This window comes from Chiloscyllium punctatum, chromosome 32, assembly GCF_047496795.1.
Source record: "Chiloscyllium punctatum isolate Juve2018m chromosome 32, sChiPun1.3, whole genome shotgun sequence".
NCBI classification, from domain to species: domain Eukaryota; kingdom Metazoa; phylum Chordata; class Chondrichthyes; order Orectolobiformes; family Hemiscylliidae; genus Chiloscyllium; species Chiloscyllium punctatum.
This window is the reverse complement of record NC_092770.1, coordinates 36,981,075-37,004,762: the sequence shown is the minus strand read 5'-3', so window position 1 is coordinate 37,004,762 and position 23,688 is coordinate 36,981,075.

Here is a 23,688-nt window from a genome sequence, read left to right as displayed (position 1 = left end):
ATCCACGATTGAGTGGATTTTGCCTGACTTACCAGACTGTATCAGGTGACTGATCCTCATCTTACACTGTGGTTCAATATTTGGGATAACTCCATGTCTGCTCACCACCCTACACTTTCCAGCTAATCATGACAGTAATAGTTGACAGCATTACAATTTCACTTCCATTAACTGCATTATACCATGGGAACTACCGTTGCTGGTAAAGTCTCATCCATTAATTGCGGCACTCTTTTAACAGTTGCTGTCTGACCTGATCGACAAAGTCCTTTCTCCTCAAAGACCCAAGAGCTCCCTTGCATACTGTGCACAAGTTGGCCCTTTTTAAGTTACTGGTCTGTATGACTGCACAAAAGAATTTAAAGGGACCATGCGCATAAACAAATCAGCCATGTGGTACAAACAACATTGTACATTGCTTCTGAGTATTTTTAACATTTCCTGTTTTTACTTCATAATTCTAGCAGTTGCAGTATTTCACTTTCATGATTATCAAGAAATTTATCTTACTGAACTAGAAACAGTGCTGACACTAGCCTGTCTCAGTCTGATGTAGAAATGGTTTTGGGTGTTTTTACATGTCAAAAAGATGGTCCACTGCAGCTTACCATTCAAGAAGAGCAAGAAATTGTCAGCCCTTAAATGAACTAGCCAAAGTTAAGGTTTTTGAGTGCTCGTCAGGTAATCCTGCCTGAAGCTCCTAAAATGCTTGGATTCGTACGAGATCTCATGCTTCTCTAGCTTCTCCCGCTAAAAGCAAAAGCTGACAATTTGCTAGACAATGACTTTTTAAGCAGCTTCCAGAACTCAGTCCCTTTAGAGATTATTACTTAGGCTGCTCCATCTCTTCTCCAATACAGTCTTTGTGCAGAGTAGATTAGGCTAGTTTTCCTGCATTCCTGCATTTGGGATAAAACCAATGTAAGATTTGCATTTTAAAGAGCTTGCATGTTTTTCCAGCTGTCCTGATGATTAAAAATTGTCCAGCTGATGTGGTGTCCAGTATAAATTATGGCATAGCTTTGTTACAGTAGATAATGCTGTGAAAGGTGGTAGTGTTACAACCATTTTATGCTGAATAAACAGACAGCTTGGAGATTAAATTTTCCCTGGTATCTGTAAAATAGAGCACCATTTTCATTGGTATCTAAAAGTCAAATCACTACTACATTATAAATAATGCTGTCTATCCAGATCAAGGTACAATTTCCAGCAGGTTGTTCAAAAAAGCCAAGTTACATTCTCTGTTTTCACATTTCCTCTGAACAGTATGAACATTTATTTTCATGTCTGAGGAGCACTTCATTACACTCAGCTTCACCCCCACCAAGCACTTTCAACAATTCATTCCCCTCTATCACATCCTTCACTAGACAATCACAAGAGGACATAACACCAAATTTTTCTGATTCTAAACACACTCACATCATAGTGCACGCTCTCCACATCACACATTAGCAGAATTTGAGTCTCACATCCCAACACATGCAGCTGCTCCCAGGACACCTTCCTTATTTCATTTCCTAGACACTTGACTTTCCATCCATTTTCTCCCCATTGTCATTCCATCGTGCTTTTCCTGCAGTTCTCAGCAAATGCAGCACATACACAAATGCTTGATCTCTCCACTTTCCTTTGAAAAGCCACTCACTGTTAACTCTCATCCTCTCTATCTATAGAACAAGACATCACGTAAGGGGTATGGAAAGACTGAGGGATGAGCACTTGACATTGCAATTCTCACTGAAATGCAGCATGAAGATTTGATTACGGATAGCCTAGAAAAAGATAACAGCATTGAGGAAGGTGAGATTGGTAACATATCAGGGTGGCCGCCTAATGTAGTAACCCTTCATTAACCTTGGCATATTACATATCTGACCAACTTGACAGTTTCAATCTGCCTCCTCAAGACTAACTGCTTACGTCAAGTCCGTTCACGTAATTCTTCCTCTCAACATTTCCTCCTTTCTTTAGGACCTTCTCAGCAATAAAGCCCTCCTGAAAAAAATCCTCAGAGGAAGGTAACAATCTTGAGGATGCACTATTAAATGTTCCATCCCTCCCAAACACAAGTACACAGGATGGCAGTTCATGTCTGTTACATGGTGTGGGTACATCTGCAGGTGACAGGGAAATGGTGGCCAAAATCCTCCCAAAGGTTTTCTGAGCGGGACAGAAATGCACACATCAGGGAACCAAAAATAAAAGAGCTGGGCTCACACGGCATCTTTATGAAGTATTGGAAAGCCTCCCAGTGGATTTTTTGAACTTATTGCAAGTATAAAGGAGATCACTTCTCACAACATTACTCATATGAATATCACAGCATTAGTTGGACACACAACCTTCTGATTCAGAAGTTAGACAATGCCCGAGTTTTTACCATTGTTTATGTTTTGTGCTTCATGTTTGTGTTGTTTTGTGAAAACGTTTTCTCCATCCTTTGTTCCACCACAATGACTACTTTCTTTCAAAGTGTAGAGAAGACCTTGATAGATTCTAAAACAAGAGCAAACTACTATAGTAGTAATCACCAAGAACAGAATTCCCCCTCCCCCAAATCTGCCCTTATACAATCCCTTGGAATACTTAATCCATTCTGAAGGTATCAAGTTTCTCCAGTGTGTTCATCTTTAGACAGGTACTATGTTAACAAGCTCTAGCCCTCTCAATGGACAGGGCCATCTGTCAGTGCAGTTGGGTACAAAGATAGAAATTGCCGGAAAAGCTCAGCCGGTCTGGAAGCATCAGAAATCAGAGTTAACGTATTGGAGTCAGTGACCCTTCCTGAGAACCACTGAGTGGAGTCTACAAGCCAGCTGCCCAAAAAATACTGCCAGGAGGGAAGGTTTACACTTGCTTTAGGGAACAGACTAAATTAAAAGGTTTCATTTTTCATTGTTTAGCAGGTACCCTAGCATAGCCTCAGTTTAACATGCACCTCAGTTTAATGTGTGCCTTAAATAAGAGCTCTCTGCCTCAAGCAAAGCAACTGAAATGAAGGTAGCAATATGTAAACTAGCTTTGGAGGAAAACATAGTTCAATAATGAATTGTTGATGCTGATCACTGCAGCTTCACACCACAAATAGTGAAATTATCACTAGAATAGCTCTATTAGTAATGATAATGACATAATTGCTTTTACAGATTTTGGGAGTATGATGTGCATGATGACTCACTTTGATAATAATAATAGTGTTTGCATTATACCTGAAGGGGAGAGCAAGCAGAATATACGTTGGCATGGATTTACTACTCGTGTAGAAGTGTGGTGCTGGAAAAACACAGCAGGCCAGGCAGCATCAGAGGAGCAGGAGAATCGACGTTTTGAGCATAAGCACTTCTTTAGGAATGAGGCTGGTGTGCCAAGCGTTCTGAGGTAAAACGTAGAGGGGAGGGAATTTGGGGGAGGGGCGCTGGGAATATGATAGGTGGAAGGAGGTGAGGGTGAGGGTGATAGGCCGGAAAGGGGGTGGGGGCGGAGAGGTCAGGAAGAAGATTGCAGGTCAAGAGAGCGGTGCTGAATCCGGGGGTTGAGACTGAGATAAGGTGGAGGGAGGGGAAATGAGGAAGCTGGAGAAATCTACATTCATCCCGTGTGGTGGAGGGTTTCTAGGCGGAAGATGAGGCGCTCTTCCTCCAGGCGTCGTGTGGCCAGGGTCTGGCGATGGAGGAAGCCAAGGACCTGCATGTCCTTGGCGGAGTGGGAGGGAGAGTTAAAGTGTTCAGCCACGGGACGGTTGGTTTGGTTGGTGTAGGTGTCCCAGAGGTGTTCCCTGAAACGTTCCACAAGTAGGCCTTACTACTACAATGGGTAAGGCTGGTTTCATGTATCCAGTATAGAATCTCCTAATCCTCACAGTCCCACAAAAATTGAGAAGGATATATTTATGGCCTTCTCTTCACCTGCACTGCCAGCTGATCATGAACTATAGAGGGTTCTATGTACATCATGGGATGCAATTTACCAAGTAAAGCAGGCCACCATCAGACTCAGGCAGGCTTTCTAACTACTCTGCAATAAATCTTAGGAAGACTTCAGTCACCAGAGCAATAATAGGAATGGATGCAAGGCATATTGCTGCATTATCATGATGCTAGTCTCTCATTTCCTCTAGGATGGAGGCCACAAACTCTCCATCGTGTTCCCTCCATTCGTTTTTAAACAAGCAAAATGGTTGTATTCATTGCTTTTGGCAAATTATTAGTATTAATAATGCTATCTTGGAAAACCAGAGTATAATGCTGGCCAAATTTGGCACAGGTTTATTAATTTTCCACTTCATTTATTATCTACAATAACTTGGTTCAACATAATTATTGGTATATAGTAATATCTTCCAGCTATAAGCCTTCTGATCCCATTCTACAGCAAACCACTCATAGCAGAAGCCACCAGACATTTTAATCACATGCAGTTCTATTCCTTTTAATTAACTGATAAAAAAGTTAAATCTATTCAAACGAAAACATAATTATACTTTATCAAAGAAAACATGGCATAAATATCAATGGTTTAGCTAAGGGAAACAAAATTGTAGCTAACTTTACAGATGGCACAAAAGCAGGCAGGAAACTATGTTGTGACTTGGTCTTAAAGAGGATACACATGGATATAGGTAGGTTGAATGCATGGGCAGAAATTTGGCAGATAAAATATAGCATGGGAAGATCAGAAGAACAAAGTTAGAATTAAATAGAAAGCAACTGCAGAATTCCAAGATAGAGAGGGACCTATCTGTTCTCGTGCCTGAGTTCCAAAATTACTAGTATGCAGGTAAAACAAATAATTAAGGCAGCTAAGGGAGAGCTTTCCTTTATGAAGAGATGATTGAACTGAAGGTAAGAACGTTATGTTTCAATTAGACAGGTCATTGGTGAAACAACATCTTGTGTGCAATGGTGATCCCCTTATTTAAGGAAGTATTTGAATGCAGAGGCAGTAACCCAGATTGGTACCTGGAACTGGTGAAAATGTTTGTGAGCTTGGACCAGCTAGGCTTATTTCCACTAGAATTTAGAAAACTGAGCGCCGACTTCATTAAAGTATACAAAAATTTAAATGGTCTTTAAGAGGGGGATGTGGAAATGTTGTCTGCTGTTGTGGGTGAATGCAGAATGAGGAGAAACCATTTTAAAATTAGAGGACACCCTTTTAGTTCAGAGACAGGTAGAAGTGGTTTATCTCAGAATTGCACAACATTGGAGGCAGTCAAGGCAGGACCATTGAATATTTTTACAGGGGAGGAAGATGGATTTGTGTTAGGCGAGGGTATTAAAAGTTATTGGATGAAGTTAGAGATGTGGTATTCAGAATACAAACAGGTCAATAATGATTTTTTTTCAATGGTAGAGCAGGCTCAAGCGGCCCAATGGTTTTCTTCCTTTCCTGAATCGTATATTCATATTTGTCAAAAACTCTAATGCAGCATGCTATAATCTACTGTCCTTAAATTATTGCAAGTTCAAGTAACTCTAGCATTTGCTTTATTGAGATAACAGCGCATTTATTTTCAGGATGGAAAAAAAAATCTCCAGATATTCTGTTTCCATGGAAATGGATCTTTCAAAAAAATGACTTGGCAGGCTTTTTATTGAGAGAAAGAGAAAGGGAAAATTTAATACAGTTACTAAGACAGTAATTTTGTTTGAGGCTAACTTTAATGAGATTAGATGGAAACTGACAACAAAAACTGTTAGTAGATTTAACTCAGAAATAACAGTGGGAACTGTTCAAAAATAATTTAACTTAATACAGGACTGTGTATACGTTAACAGCTAAGAACTTAACCAATAAAAAAAAACTATGTCAACAAAGGGATGAAAAATATCATAAATTGAAACAGAAATGCATACAAAAAAATCAGGAAAAGTGCAAATTTGAGAGTCTGGGGATATGGAGTAAACATGGATGGATAGAGTTGGATACAGATCAGCCAAGATATCTTTGAATGGCAGAGCAAGTTCATGGCTGAATATCCTGTTCCTTTTCTTACATCCACATAAGCAGGTCAAACAGGAAGAAAGGATATGTATTGATATAGCTACTTCCAGTGTTACAGGGCACCTTGTACCCAGCAAGGTGGTTTTGAATGTCATACAGTCAGTTTGTATACAAAAAAGTTCTGAAAACCGATCAACAAAACATGCCAAGTTCTTTCACAAGTCCATCTGCTGTTTATTATAAATGCATGATTTATATTGCGCAGAATATGCTCTGGGGCAGGAATTAATAAATTTCTTTTTCTCAAAAAAGAAATTTTTTAATGCACCATAGTATCCTGCTAATTTGAATGGGTTGAATCTTTTTGACTGGACAATCTCTGTAGAGACCAATAACATTTCGAAAAATGTTTAAATCACACGGGCTTTCTATCTAAATGGAAATGATAATAAATTATATTCAAAATCTCCAATTCTTCAACTCCATCCTGTCTTTGAATTAAATAAAAAGTTTAACGTGCAAATATTTATAACAACTGGCATTCTTTACACACCCTGTGGAACTAAAAATCTGTCCACAACCAGAACAGCTTATAGCATCATACAGCACGGACACAGATCATTCAGTCCAACTCATCCACGTGGACCAGACATCTCAATCTGATGTATTACCAGCACTTGGCCCATGTCCCTCTAAATCCTTCCTATTCTTATACCCATCCAAATACCTTTAAAATGTTGTTTTGCACCCGGCCTCCACCACTTCCTCTGGTAGCTCATTCCATACACTCACCACCCTCTGCACAAAAAAGTTATCTCTCAGGTCCTTTTTCGATCTTTTCCCATCTCATTTTAAACCTATGCCCACTAGTTTTAGACTCCCCCACTCCAGGAAAAAGATATTGGCTATTCAACCTATCCATGTTCCTCATGATTTTATAAACCTCTATAAAGGTTAGCCTCTTTCAGCCTCCAACGCTCCAGGAAAAATGCCCCAGGGTATTCAGCCTTTCCCTATAACTCAAACCCTCCAACCCTGGCAACATCCTTGTAAATCTCTCCTGCATTCTCTCAAGTTTAACAACATCTTTCCTCATAGAAGTGTGACCAGACTTCTATGCAGTATTCTAAAGGTGGTTTCACCAACGTTCTAGACTGCACCAACATGACATCCCAACTTGTATCCCCAATGTTCTGACCAATGAAGGCAAGCATGCCAAATGCCTTCTTCACCACCCTGTCTTCCTGTGATTGCACTTTCAAGGAACTATGCACCTGTATGTCCAAAGTTAAAAATCACACAACACCAGGTTATAGTCCAACAGGCTTATTTGGAAGCACTGGCTTTTGGAGCGCCGCTCCTTCATCAGGTGATTGTGGAGTATAAGACTGTAAGACACAGAATTTATAGCAAAAGTTTACAGTGAGATGTAACTGAAATTATATATTCAAAAAGACCTGGATTGTTTGTAAAGTCTCTCATCTTTTAGAATGACCATGTTGGTTTCAGTTCTTTCACATATACTGTTCAAATATAGACCTGTTGGACTATAACCTGGTGTTGTGTGATTTTTAACTTTATACATCCCAGACCAACACTAGCATCTCCAAATCCTGTATGTCTAGGCCTCTTTGTTCAGCAACAATCCCCAGGGCTCTATTATTAATTGTTTACTCTTCTTCAGTCTTTACTCTACTACTTACTTTGCTGTCATCTGCAACCTTACTAACCATACTGTCTATATTCACATCCAAATAATTTTTATAAATGACTAAAAGCAGAGAGACTGGCACTGATCCTTGTAACACATCGCTGATCACAGGCCTCCAGTCTAAAAAGCAATACTCCATCACTACCCTCTGGCTCCTATCTTCAAGCCAATTGTGTGTCCAATTGACCAGTCTCCCCTTGAATCCCATGTGATCTAACCTTACTAGCCAGTCTCCCATGTGGATTTTTGTCAAATATTTTGCTGAAATCCATATAGACAAAGTCTATTGCTCTGCTTGCATCAATCTTCTTTGTCACCTCTTCAAAAAACCCAATCAAGTTAGTGAGATATGACTCCCCACACACAAAGCCATGTTGACTATCCTTAACCAGTCCTTGCCTTTCCAAATGCATCTAAATCCTTTCTTCTTGTGTTCTCCACAGGAAGTCTGAACAAGTAAGCATAAGACGACCTCTTGCCTCTTGGCTCCTTAGGCTGTATTTTGCCATTTTAATACTTTCCCGGTGGCTGGCTGCTAGTGCCTCAGCTGTGGCTTTGAAGATGATTTGTGCAGTCATTGAACATCAATGGCATGACAAATATTCAGTGGAAGGTTGAAAATATTGACACGTGCCTTCCTTGACTCTGAGACCATATTTTTCAAGCCTCTGCAGAGTAGCATCTGAATTGTGGAAATGCTGTCTCTCATTTCTGCCCATGATTAAAATATCATCGAGACAACACTGGAAAATGTCTAACCCCTTAAAACCTCATCCATGCAGGTGCAGATGGAATTCCAAATGGAAGTCTCTTTCCAAATGGAACAATCTTTCATGTGTTACAATCTCCAAGCATTTCTGTGACTCAGAATGTAAGACCATACGAAATAGGAACAGGAGTAGGCCATTTGACCTCTTGAGCTTGCTCTGCCATCCAAAGAACCATGGGTGATCTGGCATTCCTCGCATCTATTTTCCTTTCAATTTCCGCACAGCTATTGATTCCCCTAGTGATCAATAATCTGTCTCAGTCCTATATGCACACTGCTCCCAGTGGCAAGGAGTTGCAAAGACTCACAACCCCAGAGACAAGAAATTCCTCCTCATCTCAGACTTACATTGATGCCTTCTAACTATAGTTTACAAGTGTGATTTCTTGCATCTTCTTCCTTGTAAAACAACTTGGGTCTTATTTTTAACCTTTAACCTTTAAAGGATTACCTAAGGCAGTGAGCATAACATGGTAGAATTACAAATCCAGTTGGAAGATGAGAAACTGAAATCCCAAAGTAAGGATCTGGAGTTAAACAAAGGTAATTACATAGGCATGATGACAGATCTGGCCCGAAGTGAACTGAACGGGAAGACTAAAAGGTAGAATAGTTGATGAGCAATAGCAGATGTTTGAGATTGTCAATTGCTCATAATTTAAATTATATTCCAAAAAAGAAGAAAGATTATAAGAGAGGAATAAACCTTTTCCCTGGCTAAGCAAAGAAGTTAAAGAAACCTTAAAAAAAACTAAGACAGAACTGGCTCAAAGGTAGAAGACAGAGGGTAGTGGTGGAACGTTGTTTTTCAGACTGGAGGCCTGTGACCAGTGGAGTGCCATAAGGATCGGTGCTAGGCCCTCTACTTTTTGCATTTGCATAAATGTTTTGATTGCGAGCATAAGAGGTACAGTTAGTAAGTTTGCAGATGACACCAAAATTTGAGTTGTAGTGGACAGCTAAGAGGGTTACCTCAGGTTACAATAGGATCTAGACCAGATGAGCCAATGGACTGAGAAGTGGCAGATGGAGTTTAATTCCGATAAATGCAAGGTGCTGCATTTTGGGAAAGCAAATCTTAGCAGGACTTATACACTTAATGGCAAGGTCCTAGGGAGTGTTGCTAAACAAAGAGACCTTGGAGTGCAGGTTCGTAGCTCCTTGAAAGTGAAGTCGTGGGTAGATAGCATAGTGAAGAAGGCATTTGGTATACTTTCCTTTATCGGTCAGAGTATTGAGTACAGGAGTTGGGAGGTCATGTTGCAGCTGTACAGGACATTGGTTAGGCCATTGTTGGAATATTGCATGCAATTCTGGTTTCCTTCCTATCGCAAAGATGTTGTGAAACTTGAAAGGGTTCAGAAAAGATTTACAAGGATGTTGCCAGGGTTGGAGGATCTGAGCTATAGGGAGAGGCTGACCAGGCTGGGGCTGTTTTCCCTGGAGTGTCGGAGGCTGAGGGGTGACCTTATAGAGGTTTACATAATTATGAGGGGCATGGATAGGATAACCAGGCAAAGTCTGTACCTGGGGTCGGGGAGTCCAGAACTAGAGGGCATAGGTTTAGGGTGAGAAGGGAAAGATATAAAAGAGACCTAAGGGGCAACTTTTTCATGCAGAGGGTGGTACATGTATGGAATGAGCTACCAGAGGATGTGGTGGAGGCTGGTACAACTGCAACATTTTAGAGGCATTTGGATGGGTATATGAATAGGAAGGGTTTGGAGGGACATGGGCCGGGTATAGGTGGGACTAGATTGGGTTGGGATATCTGGTCGGCCTGGTCGGCATGGACGGGTTGGACCGAAGGGTCTGTTTCCATGCTGTACACCTCTATGACTCTATGCAAAGGTAAATTATGAAAGAAAACTAGTGCAAAATATAAAAATGGACAGCAAAAACCATTATTTGTATATGAAAGGGAAGAGAGTAGCTAAAGTGAATGTTGGATCCTTGGAGTAAGAGATTGGGGAGTTTATGGTACGGAACACAGAAATGGAGATGGGTATATTAGATGAATGTGCCAAAATTTGTCAGATGAAGTTTAATGTAGATAAATGTGAGGTTTTCATTGGAGAAGTAGAATGGCAGCTTATTATTTAAATGGAGAGAAGCTTCAAAGTGCGTCAGTTCAGAGTGACCTGGGTGTCCTCATGCATGAATCACTGAAAAGTAGTGTGCAGGTACAGCAGGTAATAAGGAAAGCCAATAGAAATTTGACATTTATTGCAAAAGGAACAGAGTGTAAAAGTAAGGAAGTGTCTTGCAACTGTACAAGGCATTAGTGAAACCACACCTGGAGTACCCTAAGGAGGTATGTAGTTGCATTGGAGACAATTCACAGTCGGTTCACTAGATTAATTCCAGAGATGAAGGGTTTGTCTTATGAGAAGACATGAGGAGTTTAGGTCTCCACTCTCTGGAATTTAGAAGAATAAGGAGATCGAATTCAGGTATATAAAATGCTTCAGAAGACTGACAAAGTAAACATAGAAAAGATGTTTCCTTATGTGTGGCAATCCAGAATAAGAGGTCTCAGTTTTATGTTAAGACGTAGCAGATTTAAAACAAATGAGAAGAAGTTACTTTTCTCAAAGGTGAATCTGTGGAATTCACTACCCTAGAGTGTGTTGCATGCTGAGACATTGAGTGAATTTAAGGAGGAGATGAATGATTTTTAATTAGCTGTGGCTCGAAGGGTTATGGAGATAAGTGGAGCTGAGGCCAAGATGAGATTAGCTATGATTATATGAAGTGGCAGAGTGCGATCAAGGAGCTGAATTGCCTATTCTTGCTCCGAGTTCTTGTGCTCTTAATTCCTAAGCTGCCCATGTTGGTTGTTGGGCAGAATGTCAGAGCGTGTCACTCCCTTCATTCCTCCACTTTCCTGAAATTACAAGGTAGTTCCACAATATAATAATACCACAAACCTGTAGGTGTAACTGTGATGAGAACACCCAAATGCATTGCTGCCAGTAGCCTAAAAATGTCATCAGAGGAAATTGGACAGGGTTGCTCCTAACTTGCACGTTGATTTGCAAATGCTTTAGTTGAGGCATATATGAGGAATTAGTGTGTTATTAGAATAACAAATTAGCTCTTAACATCAATCCAGCATGTAGATTTCTCAGCCCTCAGCTCAACTTCTTGCAAACCATAAAGCTGCATTATCACCAGGATCATTAAAATCATTAAAATTCAGGGCATCAGCAAATGAGAATCACCTCCACTTGGGACTGTATTAGATGACAGCCATTATTCCAAATGAATACATTCCAAAATGTTAGGAACAAACCATAGCTTTAATCCTATTGATTTAGTATTTATACATAAGAATCGCCAATGTTCCATGGTAATATGCTAAACAAGTGTGTAATTTAATGAGCAGTGTACAAAAAGGGGCAGATGAAGTATGTTTGGATTTTCAAAAAGTATTTAATAAGTTGTCACTCAAAAATTGTTGTAGAGGGCTTGTGGAATTAAGTTTAATGTATTATCATGTATAGAAGTTTGGTGAAACAGCAAACAGAGATTACGAATAACTAACTTTCAGGTTGGTAGAGTGTTACTAGTAGGCATGCCACAGGATCTTCAATTACACCCAAACTTAATGATTCAGTTGAAGAGACCAGTGTAATTTATAGAAGTTTCCTTACAATCCAAAACTTGATGTAAATGTAAGCTATGACAAGGACACAAAAGATGAAACCTTGCCACGGAAGAAGGGCTAGAAGAAGATTTACTAGGAGAAGTTGTCTCTGTGATAATGTTACCACTTAATGACCCATTTATGTTCAAAGGACAAATGTGAATACAATGTAAAAGTTGATGTCGTAGCAGATGCTTCAGCTAGAGCATATAAAGGAAACTGAATGCTGGGATCCCAAACAATATGGTTGCCATAATACTCATTGTATATTTAATGCCAATAAATTATTACCATTAACGTAACATGGAAATAGTTTGCAAACATTTTTAGGATGAAATGAAAATTCCTCTTAACAATACATTTTCATTCTTCATTAAAGATGCTACGATGAAAGGTGTTTGATTTGTATCTATGAATAACGCATTCATAGTTTGGATTTAATGAAAGTGACATGTAGTTGTTAACATTTTTGAAGGTTTTTTAAAAAAATTAACAACTTCTTCAGAAAGTCCTTTCAGAATAGTGGCTTAATCCTAATGTATCAGAGACATTCAGGAATAGTAATATATGATTGTTTTTACTGTGGAAACTTGGTATTACTGAGTGTTTTAATTCTTTTTCTAGCTGCATTCTATAACTAGATTTTTGGTTTTGTTATTGTATTTTGTGCAATGAACTTATTATATTATCAAAAGAGCTCTGCAGCCTTGTAGGACCAAGATTCAGTGACTGACTACCACTTTAACTATAAGTTAAAAAAAAATCTGTGAGTGCAGATTTCATTCCAGGATCTGACCAATCCAGTAGTACCATCAGCTCGGATCATAACTACTTGGAAGGATGTGAATCTCCAGAGTACAGTTAGGCTGAGATCAATAGATGGTCAGATTCAAAGGGAATTGAGGTCTATGCTATTATGAGAAAAGAAATGAACAGAAGAGCCATTCAAATATACCATTCTGATTTTCTCTATCATAATGGTGATTTTGGAAAGTAGAATTTTGCATATTGTAATGTCTTCAGGTGATGTTAGCCAAGTTGAGTTAGAACAATATGATTCTGAAGTTTCCCTCCCTCCCCCCCCCACCCACCCCACCCCGCTGCAGTAGATGTCACAGCAAAGCCATGTGTTGTCCAGAAGCCTGTCCTCAATACATAGTAAACCATTGCCCAAAGAATAGGCTGGACTATGTTGTGCAGGCAAGATGTGGGTCTGGTGGGGTAGTGGGGCTATTATCAAGAATAAGTAAAATTAATAAAGGTGTCCAGTCCTTTGTCTATGACATGATTTAACATGACTTAATATTACAAATATCATACTCTTTTGATAAGAGAAACTTTCTAAAACTTGCCCACTAAGACTTGAACATTCGCACAATCTAAAATATTTCAACCTGCTCACTAATGCTCAGTTTGGGTTCGCCGAGAATCATTCAACCCCTGACTTTGTTTAAGGCTTGGCCCAAACATAGACAAAAGAGCTGAACTTCAAAGGTGCGGTGAGAGTTAGTGTCTTTCAAAGAGTTATTAAACAAAGTGACATGAAAGAGGAGCCTTGGAAGTTGGAAGAAAAATTTAATAAAACACTACTTTGAGTCTTGCAAGTCCTAAAATGTGAAATGTATATGTACACTGACTCAGAAACTCTTATTGTCTGTCCTTTGGCGTGGGTGCAAAACTACCTTATTCGGTCAAAGGTGCACAAGACTGGAGAGCATTGCAAAATATCAAACACGTTCAACACAAAATCAGTGTATTCCAATTATATAAAAATTTCCTGAGGAAATCATGGCATAATTCTCCTTGTTCATAACAAAACATTCTAGGAAGTTATGAGACTTAGGTTATTTTTTCTGCTAATAATTCTTGGGAAGTGATATAATTAATGAACTTTCTCCAAAATGGGCACATTCTATTCATGCTTTCTACTTATCATTTTTAAATTGGTTTACACGTTGCGTTAATAAAAAGAAGATAGCTAACTTGTATTCATATCCCCTTAATTCCCTTTACTTTTAAATACGAATTAGATAAACTCCCTGTCACAATTATTTGGCATGCCCACACATAGCCAGTGGACTTTAAATTAATGGAGTTCATTTAGCCCCTTTTAATTTGTATGATTCAGGTTAAAGTAGATTAGTCATTAAGCTTTTGGTTTAAACAAGTTAAAGGTTATTTTATTATGTTACTGGGCTCCTTAGAGGAGAAGAAAATTAATATCAATGATTTTATTGTCACATGTATTTAACAGTGAGAAAAACAGTAAAATTCAATGAAAAGCTTTCCCACTGTCGCCATGATCTAGTGCCATTTTGAATAGTTTAAGAAGAAAATATTAATAGAAAGATATAGCCTTAAGAAAGAGAGTCCTTCAATCCTGATCCAGATCATTATCAACAACTCTCCTCCACTGCCTCGCCGCCATCTACACTAGACCCAACCAATGTTACAGTCACCACTCTTCAGGGACCTTTTTCACTGCTAGGCCAATTCTTCTCCACCACTGCCTCACTGCTGCCTGCACAAAGCTCACAAACATCAGCGATGCATCTCTCATCACTGGGCCCACCTCAATGTCACTATGATGACCTTCTGCCATCACAAGCACCGAACACAACCAATGACGAAGTTGCTGATCCTCAGGTGCCATCTTTCACTGCTGGGCCTACCTTGTCGATGCCATCTCTGCCAATGTAGCAGCTGTCAATTCCTATGTCAGTTCCCATGTTCGCCCTGCAAGTAAAAGCTCACACAAGCCCATTCTGGGCTCAATCACCACTGACACAACCTCTGCACTAAGATCCCTCGCTATTGCTGATGCCATCCAAGCTCAGGACAAGAGGTAGGTAAAGGAAAAGAGAAAAGAAATACCAGGAAAGAGTAAAAAAAAGTTGGAGAAAAGATAAGCAGTCAGAGCAGATGAGCCCTGGCTCAGGAACCCTATTACACAACCATCTTGTTGACGTCATTGATGTTATTAACAAGAAATTATGAATACCAAGTATGAATAAGCCAAAATAGACAAGTAAACCAAAACTAAATAAGAAGAAAGTCCCTGCAAATTCCTATGGTATACCACTGCGGCCATCGCCCGGGTTTCTTATTATTGTAGTGAAGAGATTAACATATGAACTTTGATCAAGTAGGTCTAATGGTTTCTTTAGTTTGATAGTTGGTATTTTCTTATAAAAACAGACTTGGACGGGGGGAGCAGATTTTGGGTGAGAGCAAAGATTCCATGCTTTTGGTTCTAGAGGCATGGCACTTCTGGTTTTTTTAAATTAATTCACGGGATAAGGGCATTGTTGGCTGGTCCAGAATTTATTGCCCATCACTAATTGCCCAGAGGGCAGCTGAGAGTCAACCACATTGCTGTGGGTCTGGGATCACATGTAGTCCAGACCAGGTAAGGATGGCAGTTTCCTTCCTAAAGGACATTAGTTAACCAGATGGATTTTGCCTGACAATCAACAACAGATTCATGGTCATCGTTAGACTCTTAATTCCACATATTTATTGAATTCAAATTCTACCATCTGTTATGGTGGGATTCAAACCTGGGTCCGCAGAACGTTACATGGGTCTTTGGATTAACAGTCTGGCAATAATACCATTAGGTCATTGCCTCCCTGATTTAAACTGGCTGCCCAATAGCTTTACTCTAGAATGGCAGGCAGTGATCAGTGGGGTACCGCAGGGATCAGTACTAGGACTGCAGCTTTTACAATATATGTTAATGATATAGAAGATGGTATTAGTAATAACATTAGCAAATTTGCTTATGATACTAAGCTGGGTGGCAGGGTGAAATTTGCGGAGGATGTTAGGAGATTACAGGGTGACCTGGACAAGTTAGGTGAGTGGTCAGATGCACGGCAGACGCAGTTTAATGTGGATAAATGTATGGTTATCCACTTTGGTGACAAGAACAGGAAGGCAGATTACTACCTAAATGGAAATAATTTAGGTAAAGGGGCAGTACAGAGAGATCTGGGTGTTCTTGTACGCCAGTCAATGAAGGTAAGCATGCAGGTACAGCAGGTAGTGAAGAAGGCTAATAGCATGCTGGCCTTCCTAACAAGAGGGATTGAGTATAGAAGCAAAGAGGTTCTTCTGCAGCTGTACAGGGCCCTGGTGAGACCACACCTGGAGTACTGTGTGCAATTCTGGTCTCCAAATTTGAGGAAAGACATTCTGGCTATTGAGGGAGTGCAGCGTAGGTTCACGAGGTCAATTCCTGGAATGGCGGGATTACCTTACACTGAAAGACTGAAGCGACTGTGCTTGTATACCCTTGAGTTTAGAAAACTGAGAGGGGATCTGATTGAGACATATAAGATTATTAAAGGATTGGACACTCTGGAGGCAGGCAACATGTTTCCGCTGATGGGGGAGTGCCGAACCAGAGGACACAGCTTAAAAATACGGGGTAGACCATTTAGGACAGAGATGAGGAGAAACTGCTTCACCCAGAGAGTGGTGGCTGTGTGGAATGCTCTGCCCCAGAGGGCAATGGAGGCCCAGTTTCTGGATTGATTTAAGAAAGAGTTGGATAGAGCTCTCAAGGATAGTGGAATCAAGGGTTATGGAGATAAGGCAGGAACAGGATACTGATTAAGGATGATCAGCCATGATCATATTGAATGGTGGTGCAGGTTCGAAGGGCAGAATGGCCGACTCCTGCACATATTGTCTATTGTCTATTGACCGCTAATTGTTTTGCAATGTCTCTCTCTCTCTCTTCCTCTCATTCTCTCTGCTTGGAGGGATGTCTTTTGTCCAGAGGGTTCAAGATAGAATGTCCCTGTGTCTCAGCAGCTTGCTTTTTCAAATAATTCTTCAATGTCATGCTAATATGGGGAATATTTCTGGGTGTCTGATGCATCTTTCAAAGACAGCATTGGCATTCTCAAGATTTCTCCACATTTTTGTTCTGGTTAATGCCTAATTTACATCTGCACAATGAGTCTTCAGTGAACTTCATAAAAACCCTCATCTCGGAAGTAACACGTCTGGGCACCTTTCTGTGCAATCCATTTGAAATTTGAAGTTGTATGGTCAGGTGACTTGTAGCACATCTAGAATTTTTGTCAAGTGACAGATTAATTTGTTTGACAAAAATCTATCTTGTAATAGCCAAAGTAACCCCTCTGTTCAAAGCACTCTGCAACACATCAACAAATAAATGCTCCTAAGCAGACTTTGCATGTGAGTCAAGCTCTGAAACAGCTACCATTTATATTAACACCAATCTAAAAATAAATCTTCCCACATTTCAGCTTCTCTTAATTTGTGTGTGGGGATAAGTTATATGATCACTTTTATGAAAGTTTGGACCTCTTAATTGCGTTTAAGATAAACCACCTTCTGTCATGTGATAATATTTAAACTTGAGAGAACTCCATCGTTATTTGCAAGTTTGAGAGGAGACAGGAAGAGTAAGCAGCAGCACATCTTGTCCAAATTCCCCACATTTCTTAATACATCAATCTTTAAGTGTTAATAAACTCAATTCAGATCTACTATGAAAGTAATTAGATTTTTGTTTGTGATGTTTGCTTTGTTACCAAAGCACAAAAACTTGTTGTTTGACAATAGTAAACAGGGAATCATTGAATTAAAAAGTGTCACTCTGGAAAAGCACAACAGGTCAGGCAGCATCTGAGGAGCAGGAGAGTCGATGTTTCAGGCATAAGCCCTCCATCAGGAGTGTCATTCCTGAAGAAGGGCTTATGCCCAAAACATCGACTCTCTGCTCCTCGGATGTTGCCTGACCTGCTGCACTTTTCCAGTGTCACACTTTTTGATTCTGATCTCCAGCACCTGCCATCCTCACTTACTCCTAGGGAATCATCGCATGCCTGTGAAAAGATAATTGAATAAATAGTGAAACCTTCCTGTAAGAATTGTTCTGTGCTCAATGGCCTTTTCTGCGCATTTTGGAAAGTTTACTTTCAGGAGTGAAATTCAATCTTTCATTGCATAATGATGGTCTTGATGGTGGAAATCGAAAAATCTTTCATAAGATGGGTGGATGTTTACAATGACTCGTATGAAGGGACCAGTTTGTGATTACATTACGAAACTTTGGCATTCTGGCTTTTACGATCCTTAGAGTTCTTTTGTAGAAATATTTATTGAGGAACAAAGATAAAAATAGCAGCTGGTCTGTGGCCTGTTGACTTATCCTATGTTAGTGTACCTATGTGCTTATGGGATTGCAGGCCTTTTATCAATACAATGGTAATGACAGATGCTGCTTAGTAATGATTGCATATGATTTTACTGAGAAAATTCTCTTATATATTCATAGGATGTAATTGGAAGCCTGATAATTAAATGGGCATCAACTCCATCACAATGTAATTAATATTCTATACCCCTGGTAGAATATCAAACATCCTACAATTAGGTCTTCTACAAAAACATTTATTTCAGTGAAACAACTCAGTTATTCGTCCATTTGAGTTTTACTTAAGATTTATTTTGTTTTTGCACATTTGTTGAATGCTTTTTTGACCAACCATTATGAATGAGAGACTTATGACACTTCAAGGGCTAATTTAACCTTAAACAGTCCAGGGTTTTTTTAAATGTGTTGATGTCCCCCTGTTTCCTTGTGGATTTTGAATTCAAGATCAGCAAGACAGTCGAATTATTCCTCAAATAGGAAGATTGAGTTGGGGTAGCATGGTGGCTCAGTAGTTAGCACTGTTACCTCGCAGTGCTAAGGACCTGAGTTCAATTCCAACCTCAGGCAACTGTCTGTGTGAAGTTTGCACATTCTCCCCATGTCTCCGTGGGTTTCCTCTGGGTGCTCCAGTTTCCTCCCACAGTCCAAAGATGTGCAGGTCAGGTGAATTGGCCATGCTAAATTGCCCATTGGGCTAGTTGCAATAGTCAGGGGAAATGGGTGTGGGTGGGTTACTCTTCGGAGGGTTGGTGTGGACTGGTTGGGCCAAAGGGCCTGTTTCCACACTGTAGGGAACCTAATCAAATAAAACAAAAACCACATATAACATTCCTTTGCTTTAAAGTCCCAAATTGAAAGTCCTCCTATACACTTAGCACAGTGCCAGGGATCACTCTTTCAGTCTCTGGCATTAGACGCCTATGTCTGCTATTACACTACCCATTGCCAGCCATCTGCTGTATCCTCAATCTGTCAGCTGCCCCATATAATATTCTCTAAATCCAAAATCATGAATCCAAATGCCTTCAGGTCCTTCACTGATATATTAGTAACACTTTCTTGTGCCATTCCATGCGGTTATGCTTCTAACTTTAAAAGGCATTAGTTAGTTAGGCTATCACAACTGCATTGTGGGTTAGTTGTGAACTTCATTATCATTGTATTTTTCAAAGTAAACTCTTGAATTTGTCAATGCTTCCATCACCACAGAATTAATCAACTGACTGCATAATGATCTGAAGAGCATGCAGGGTCCAACATTTTCTGTTCTCAAAAATTGAGAAAATTCAGCAAATTCTTACAAGTCACAACTTGAAAGAAGCTTTAGTTAATATTATAAAAATTAATGTGCTTTTAAATCAACTGGATCTTTGAAAATAACAGCTTTTTGCTTTTCACGAGGTTAATAAAGCTCAAAGACTTTTGGAATTAGGTCCTTTTTTGCTCAAACTGCCCATTTGAAAACACTTCGCAAATTCATTTTAGATCTGAGCTGCCAGAGGAAGTGGTAGAGGCAGATCCAGTTACAACATTGAAAAGACATTTTGACAAATACATAAAATGGAAAGGTATCAAGGGATATGGGCCAAACATAAGCAAATGGGACGAGTTCAATTTAGGAAACCTGGTCAGCAAGGATGAGTTGGGCTGAAGGGCCTGCTTCCATGACTCTATCTACATGGGCATATCATAAAACATATCTGCAAATGATGGTGTTGGATGAACAAGGAACAGATTTTTTTTTACAGTTTGAAAATTAACATTTAGCTAAACATAATTTATGTCAATTTTACCAAAAGTTAGATGTCAACATGAAGGACATTGAAACTTAGAAACAGTTTAAACAAGTACATCAAAGGAATCAAAACTAATACAATTTAAGCTGACAATCAAACATTCAATAAGATTAGAGCCTATTAAAAAAGTTGAGATTTAACTTAAGATAGAGTCTGCAATAACACTAGAATATCAATATTGACTTTGTTGAATGTTGACCTTCTCCAATTGATTTTTACACACATAGAGTGCTTGTAAGATGTAACTGTCATCTACCTCAAGGAGTATTTAGCTTGACAATACACCATTAAACAGGAGTGTATCTTCACAGGTATCTATCTGGCTGGCCCAGTTGCTTTTGGTAAATGGTCACCTTCCAAGACGTTGATAGCAGGATTTCAGTAATTAACAAAATAGAATAGAATATAGAAATTTATTGTTACATACTTTTACATGAAAAATACAGTGAAATGTTTTATAAGATGTCCCACTACAGTGCCTACTAATGCTAAAGCTATTTAATGTTAAGGGGAGATTATTAGATTCTCTCTTGTTGAAGATGATCATCACTTGCCACTTGATAGCTTCTAGTTGTTAGAAGAACCTTTCTGTAGACTGTTTTCATGCTATGGCTTCTTTTTCTTTCAGCTTGACTGTGGATTCCATCTCATTTAACAGCTTTGACCACTCTGAAGGCAAATAATGTTCGCAACTGAGATAATTCATTTTTGATTTCATTTTAGATTGATGAATTCAATTGATTGTTATTAAGTGGTGACTGATGGCTTTTAATACAGATCATCACAAATGAGTGTGAATGAGGCTATTGAGTACAAAATGATGTCAACATTTTCTGGTAGGGTTTTTTACGGCACAAATGTTACTTGCCACTTATCAGACCAATTCTGAGGGTTGTCTGGGTTTGTCACTTGCAAGCTCAAACTGTTTTAGTATCTGAAGAGTCACAAATGCATTGCGCAATCATCAGCAAAGAACCCCATTCTGTCCGTAAGTTGGAGGGAAGGCCATTCATGAAGCAGCTACAGATAGTTAGGTCTAGGACACTAGCAAGTGGATAGCCCAGATTTAATACAGGATGAGATGAATGGGCTGCAGCAACCACAGAAATGGGTATTATGTGTTTCAGTGTCAGTGTGTGATGACAGCTATGTATGGTGTACATCTCAATGGCTAGCAGAATAAATCAGACAACACATATCTTTGACTGTCTGCAGTGGGCAGTGTGCCAAATGTACGCAAACAGTTATGCTTGAAAAACCTAACTGTGAGCATCCAATAATAAATGTGATTCAGCTATTGGAAAACATTTTAAAATAATCCTAACTGTGCTAAGAATGACACCAGAAATTAATGTAAGGTTATCACTTGGACTAACCATGTGATTCATTTAAACATGCTAGAAGCTATACTTATTTACACACAGTGCCCTGTGCTTTGTAGGCAAGAGGAATATGTCCATACATTGCATTTTTTTCACTGAAGAAAGGGCTATGGTGACAGTTCCATCTCCATGGACAATTCCTGACAAGTCACAGTGGACTTGATTAGTTTAAATTTAATCCATTATATAAGACATTTTCTGCAGTGCCTCATCAAGCACAGTACCCTTACAATTCTTTTCTCTGCCCTGGCACATGTTACACATGCCTGGTATCCCCTTGTATGCAGGGGACTTACGCTATCCCCTAAAAGTATGCACAGTGTTAGCTGGTGCCTGTAAATTGGAGAGATGATGATGCTTCTGTTGAATTACTGTCTTCTCCTTTTCCATTTTCCATGCTGCCTAGCTGGGTTGCAATTATTGTCCATTTGAAAGGAGAAGGATCAGTATGAAACAATATGGGGCACTTGGAGAGCAGCGCAAAGCCTTGTGGACACAATATGCACAGCATTGATAAAGGTGGGGAGGCACACTGTAAGAGAATTAATTTATACACTGTCTGTTATGGGGCATAGTTTATATTTTCGCATCCTGAACTTTGCAGATGCTATACATGCTGGTTCCCCAAAGATACCCCTCGTCTCCTGAAAGCCCCCTGCTAAATAGTCTGGGTGAGTGTTAAGAGGATAACACTTCCCCTTTATTGTCATCCACAGGGTCAGGATTTTGACGGGAGGCTCTACAGAACATAGGTTTCTTGCATGATGAAGGAATCATGACAATCACCCAGGAAGTAAGCACAGACCTGCAAAATTCACTTCCTGTTCTCCCAGGTCAGCTGGCAATCACAAAACCATAGAAGTGTTTCAGTGCCGAAGGAGGCCATTCAGCTCATTGTGTTCACACTAGCACTGCAAGTGAGCATTGTGACCTAGTGCCACTCTCCTGCCTTTCCCCATATTTGTGCATATTATGTCTATTTAAATAATCATCCAATGCTCTCTTGAAAGCCTGAATTGAACCAGCCTCCACCATATTTCCAGGCAGTGTATTCCAGACACAAAAACCACTCATCGTGTAAAATCCTTCACTCTCACCTTGTCTTTTCTTCTTTTGCAAATCTTTTTATGTGTGTGCCACCATTCTTTGGATCACCAAATTTCCTCTACCTCGTCTGATGGCCGGAAGATTCCTGTACTTCATATCCTTCTCAAGAGTTCAGCCATTAGCTTCTTACTCAAATACAAGCTTCTCAGAACCAGTGATCACAGGGACAATATAACAACAAGTCTCGCTGCTTAGTATCACTAAGTACCAGGCACCTTGCTCCAATTAGTGACCGGTCTCAGTCTCAGCATCGTATTCAATCATAATCTGTTACAACAGCAAGATAAGCTATGTAAAATACAATCTACTCAGTTACAGGTTACACAGAATAATAGGGAAATCATGAAAATTGATCCCTAAAGCACAAATAAAATCCCAATGCATCATTTAGTACAAATAGAATTTGACTTACTCAGAAACCAGTGGAAACACAATCTATTATTATAAAATGACACATCCTCTAACTTACTCAGAGCAATACCATGGGAGATTGACTAGTTCAACAATTTTCACAAAAAAGCCCATGAATCACATGGAAAACTGGATATATTTCCCAGGAAATGAGATTAAGATTTAATCTTTAGCTTTGATCTCTATTTGTCATATTTCATATCCGCTGAGGATTATTTCCAGAAATAATGTTAGAGTCAAGTAGAAATGAAGGGTTACCCGCTGGATCTACTTGCATCCATCAATTACCAATGGTTAGAACTGCCATTCATTACTTCAGTGGCAGCCTGCTCCAGACTATGAAGATGCCATCAGTTTAACTGTGTTTCTTGACTCTGTCCCCATCAGTGGAGAATGAAACCTTGGTATCCAGTGGTTTCCCCGACCCACTCCCATAGGGAAATCATCTCCATTGAGCTGTCAGCTTCTTCACTCAACAGGGAGCCATTCTGTTGGTGGGGAAATGTCATTGAGCCTGTAAAGTCAGCCCAGTGGAGATTTTAACAATTTTAATTGCTGTCAGCCCGCACAGAGCAAACAGCTAATCCCTGTCATTATTCTACTTTGGGAAAGCTTCCCCACTATATGCATGCATTTTAGAAAACTGTTTCCTAGCCCCTAGTTCCAAGCCGGGCATCATAACGCTAGTGCCAGAGTCTTTCAAGTTGACTTCAATAAT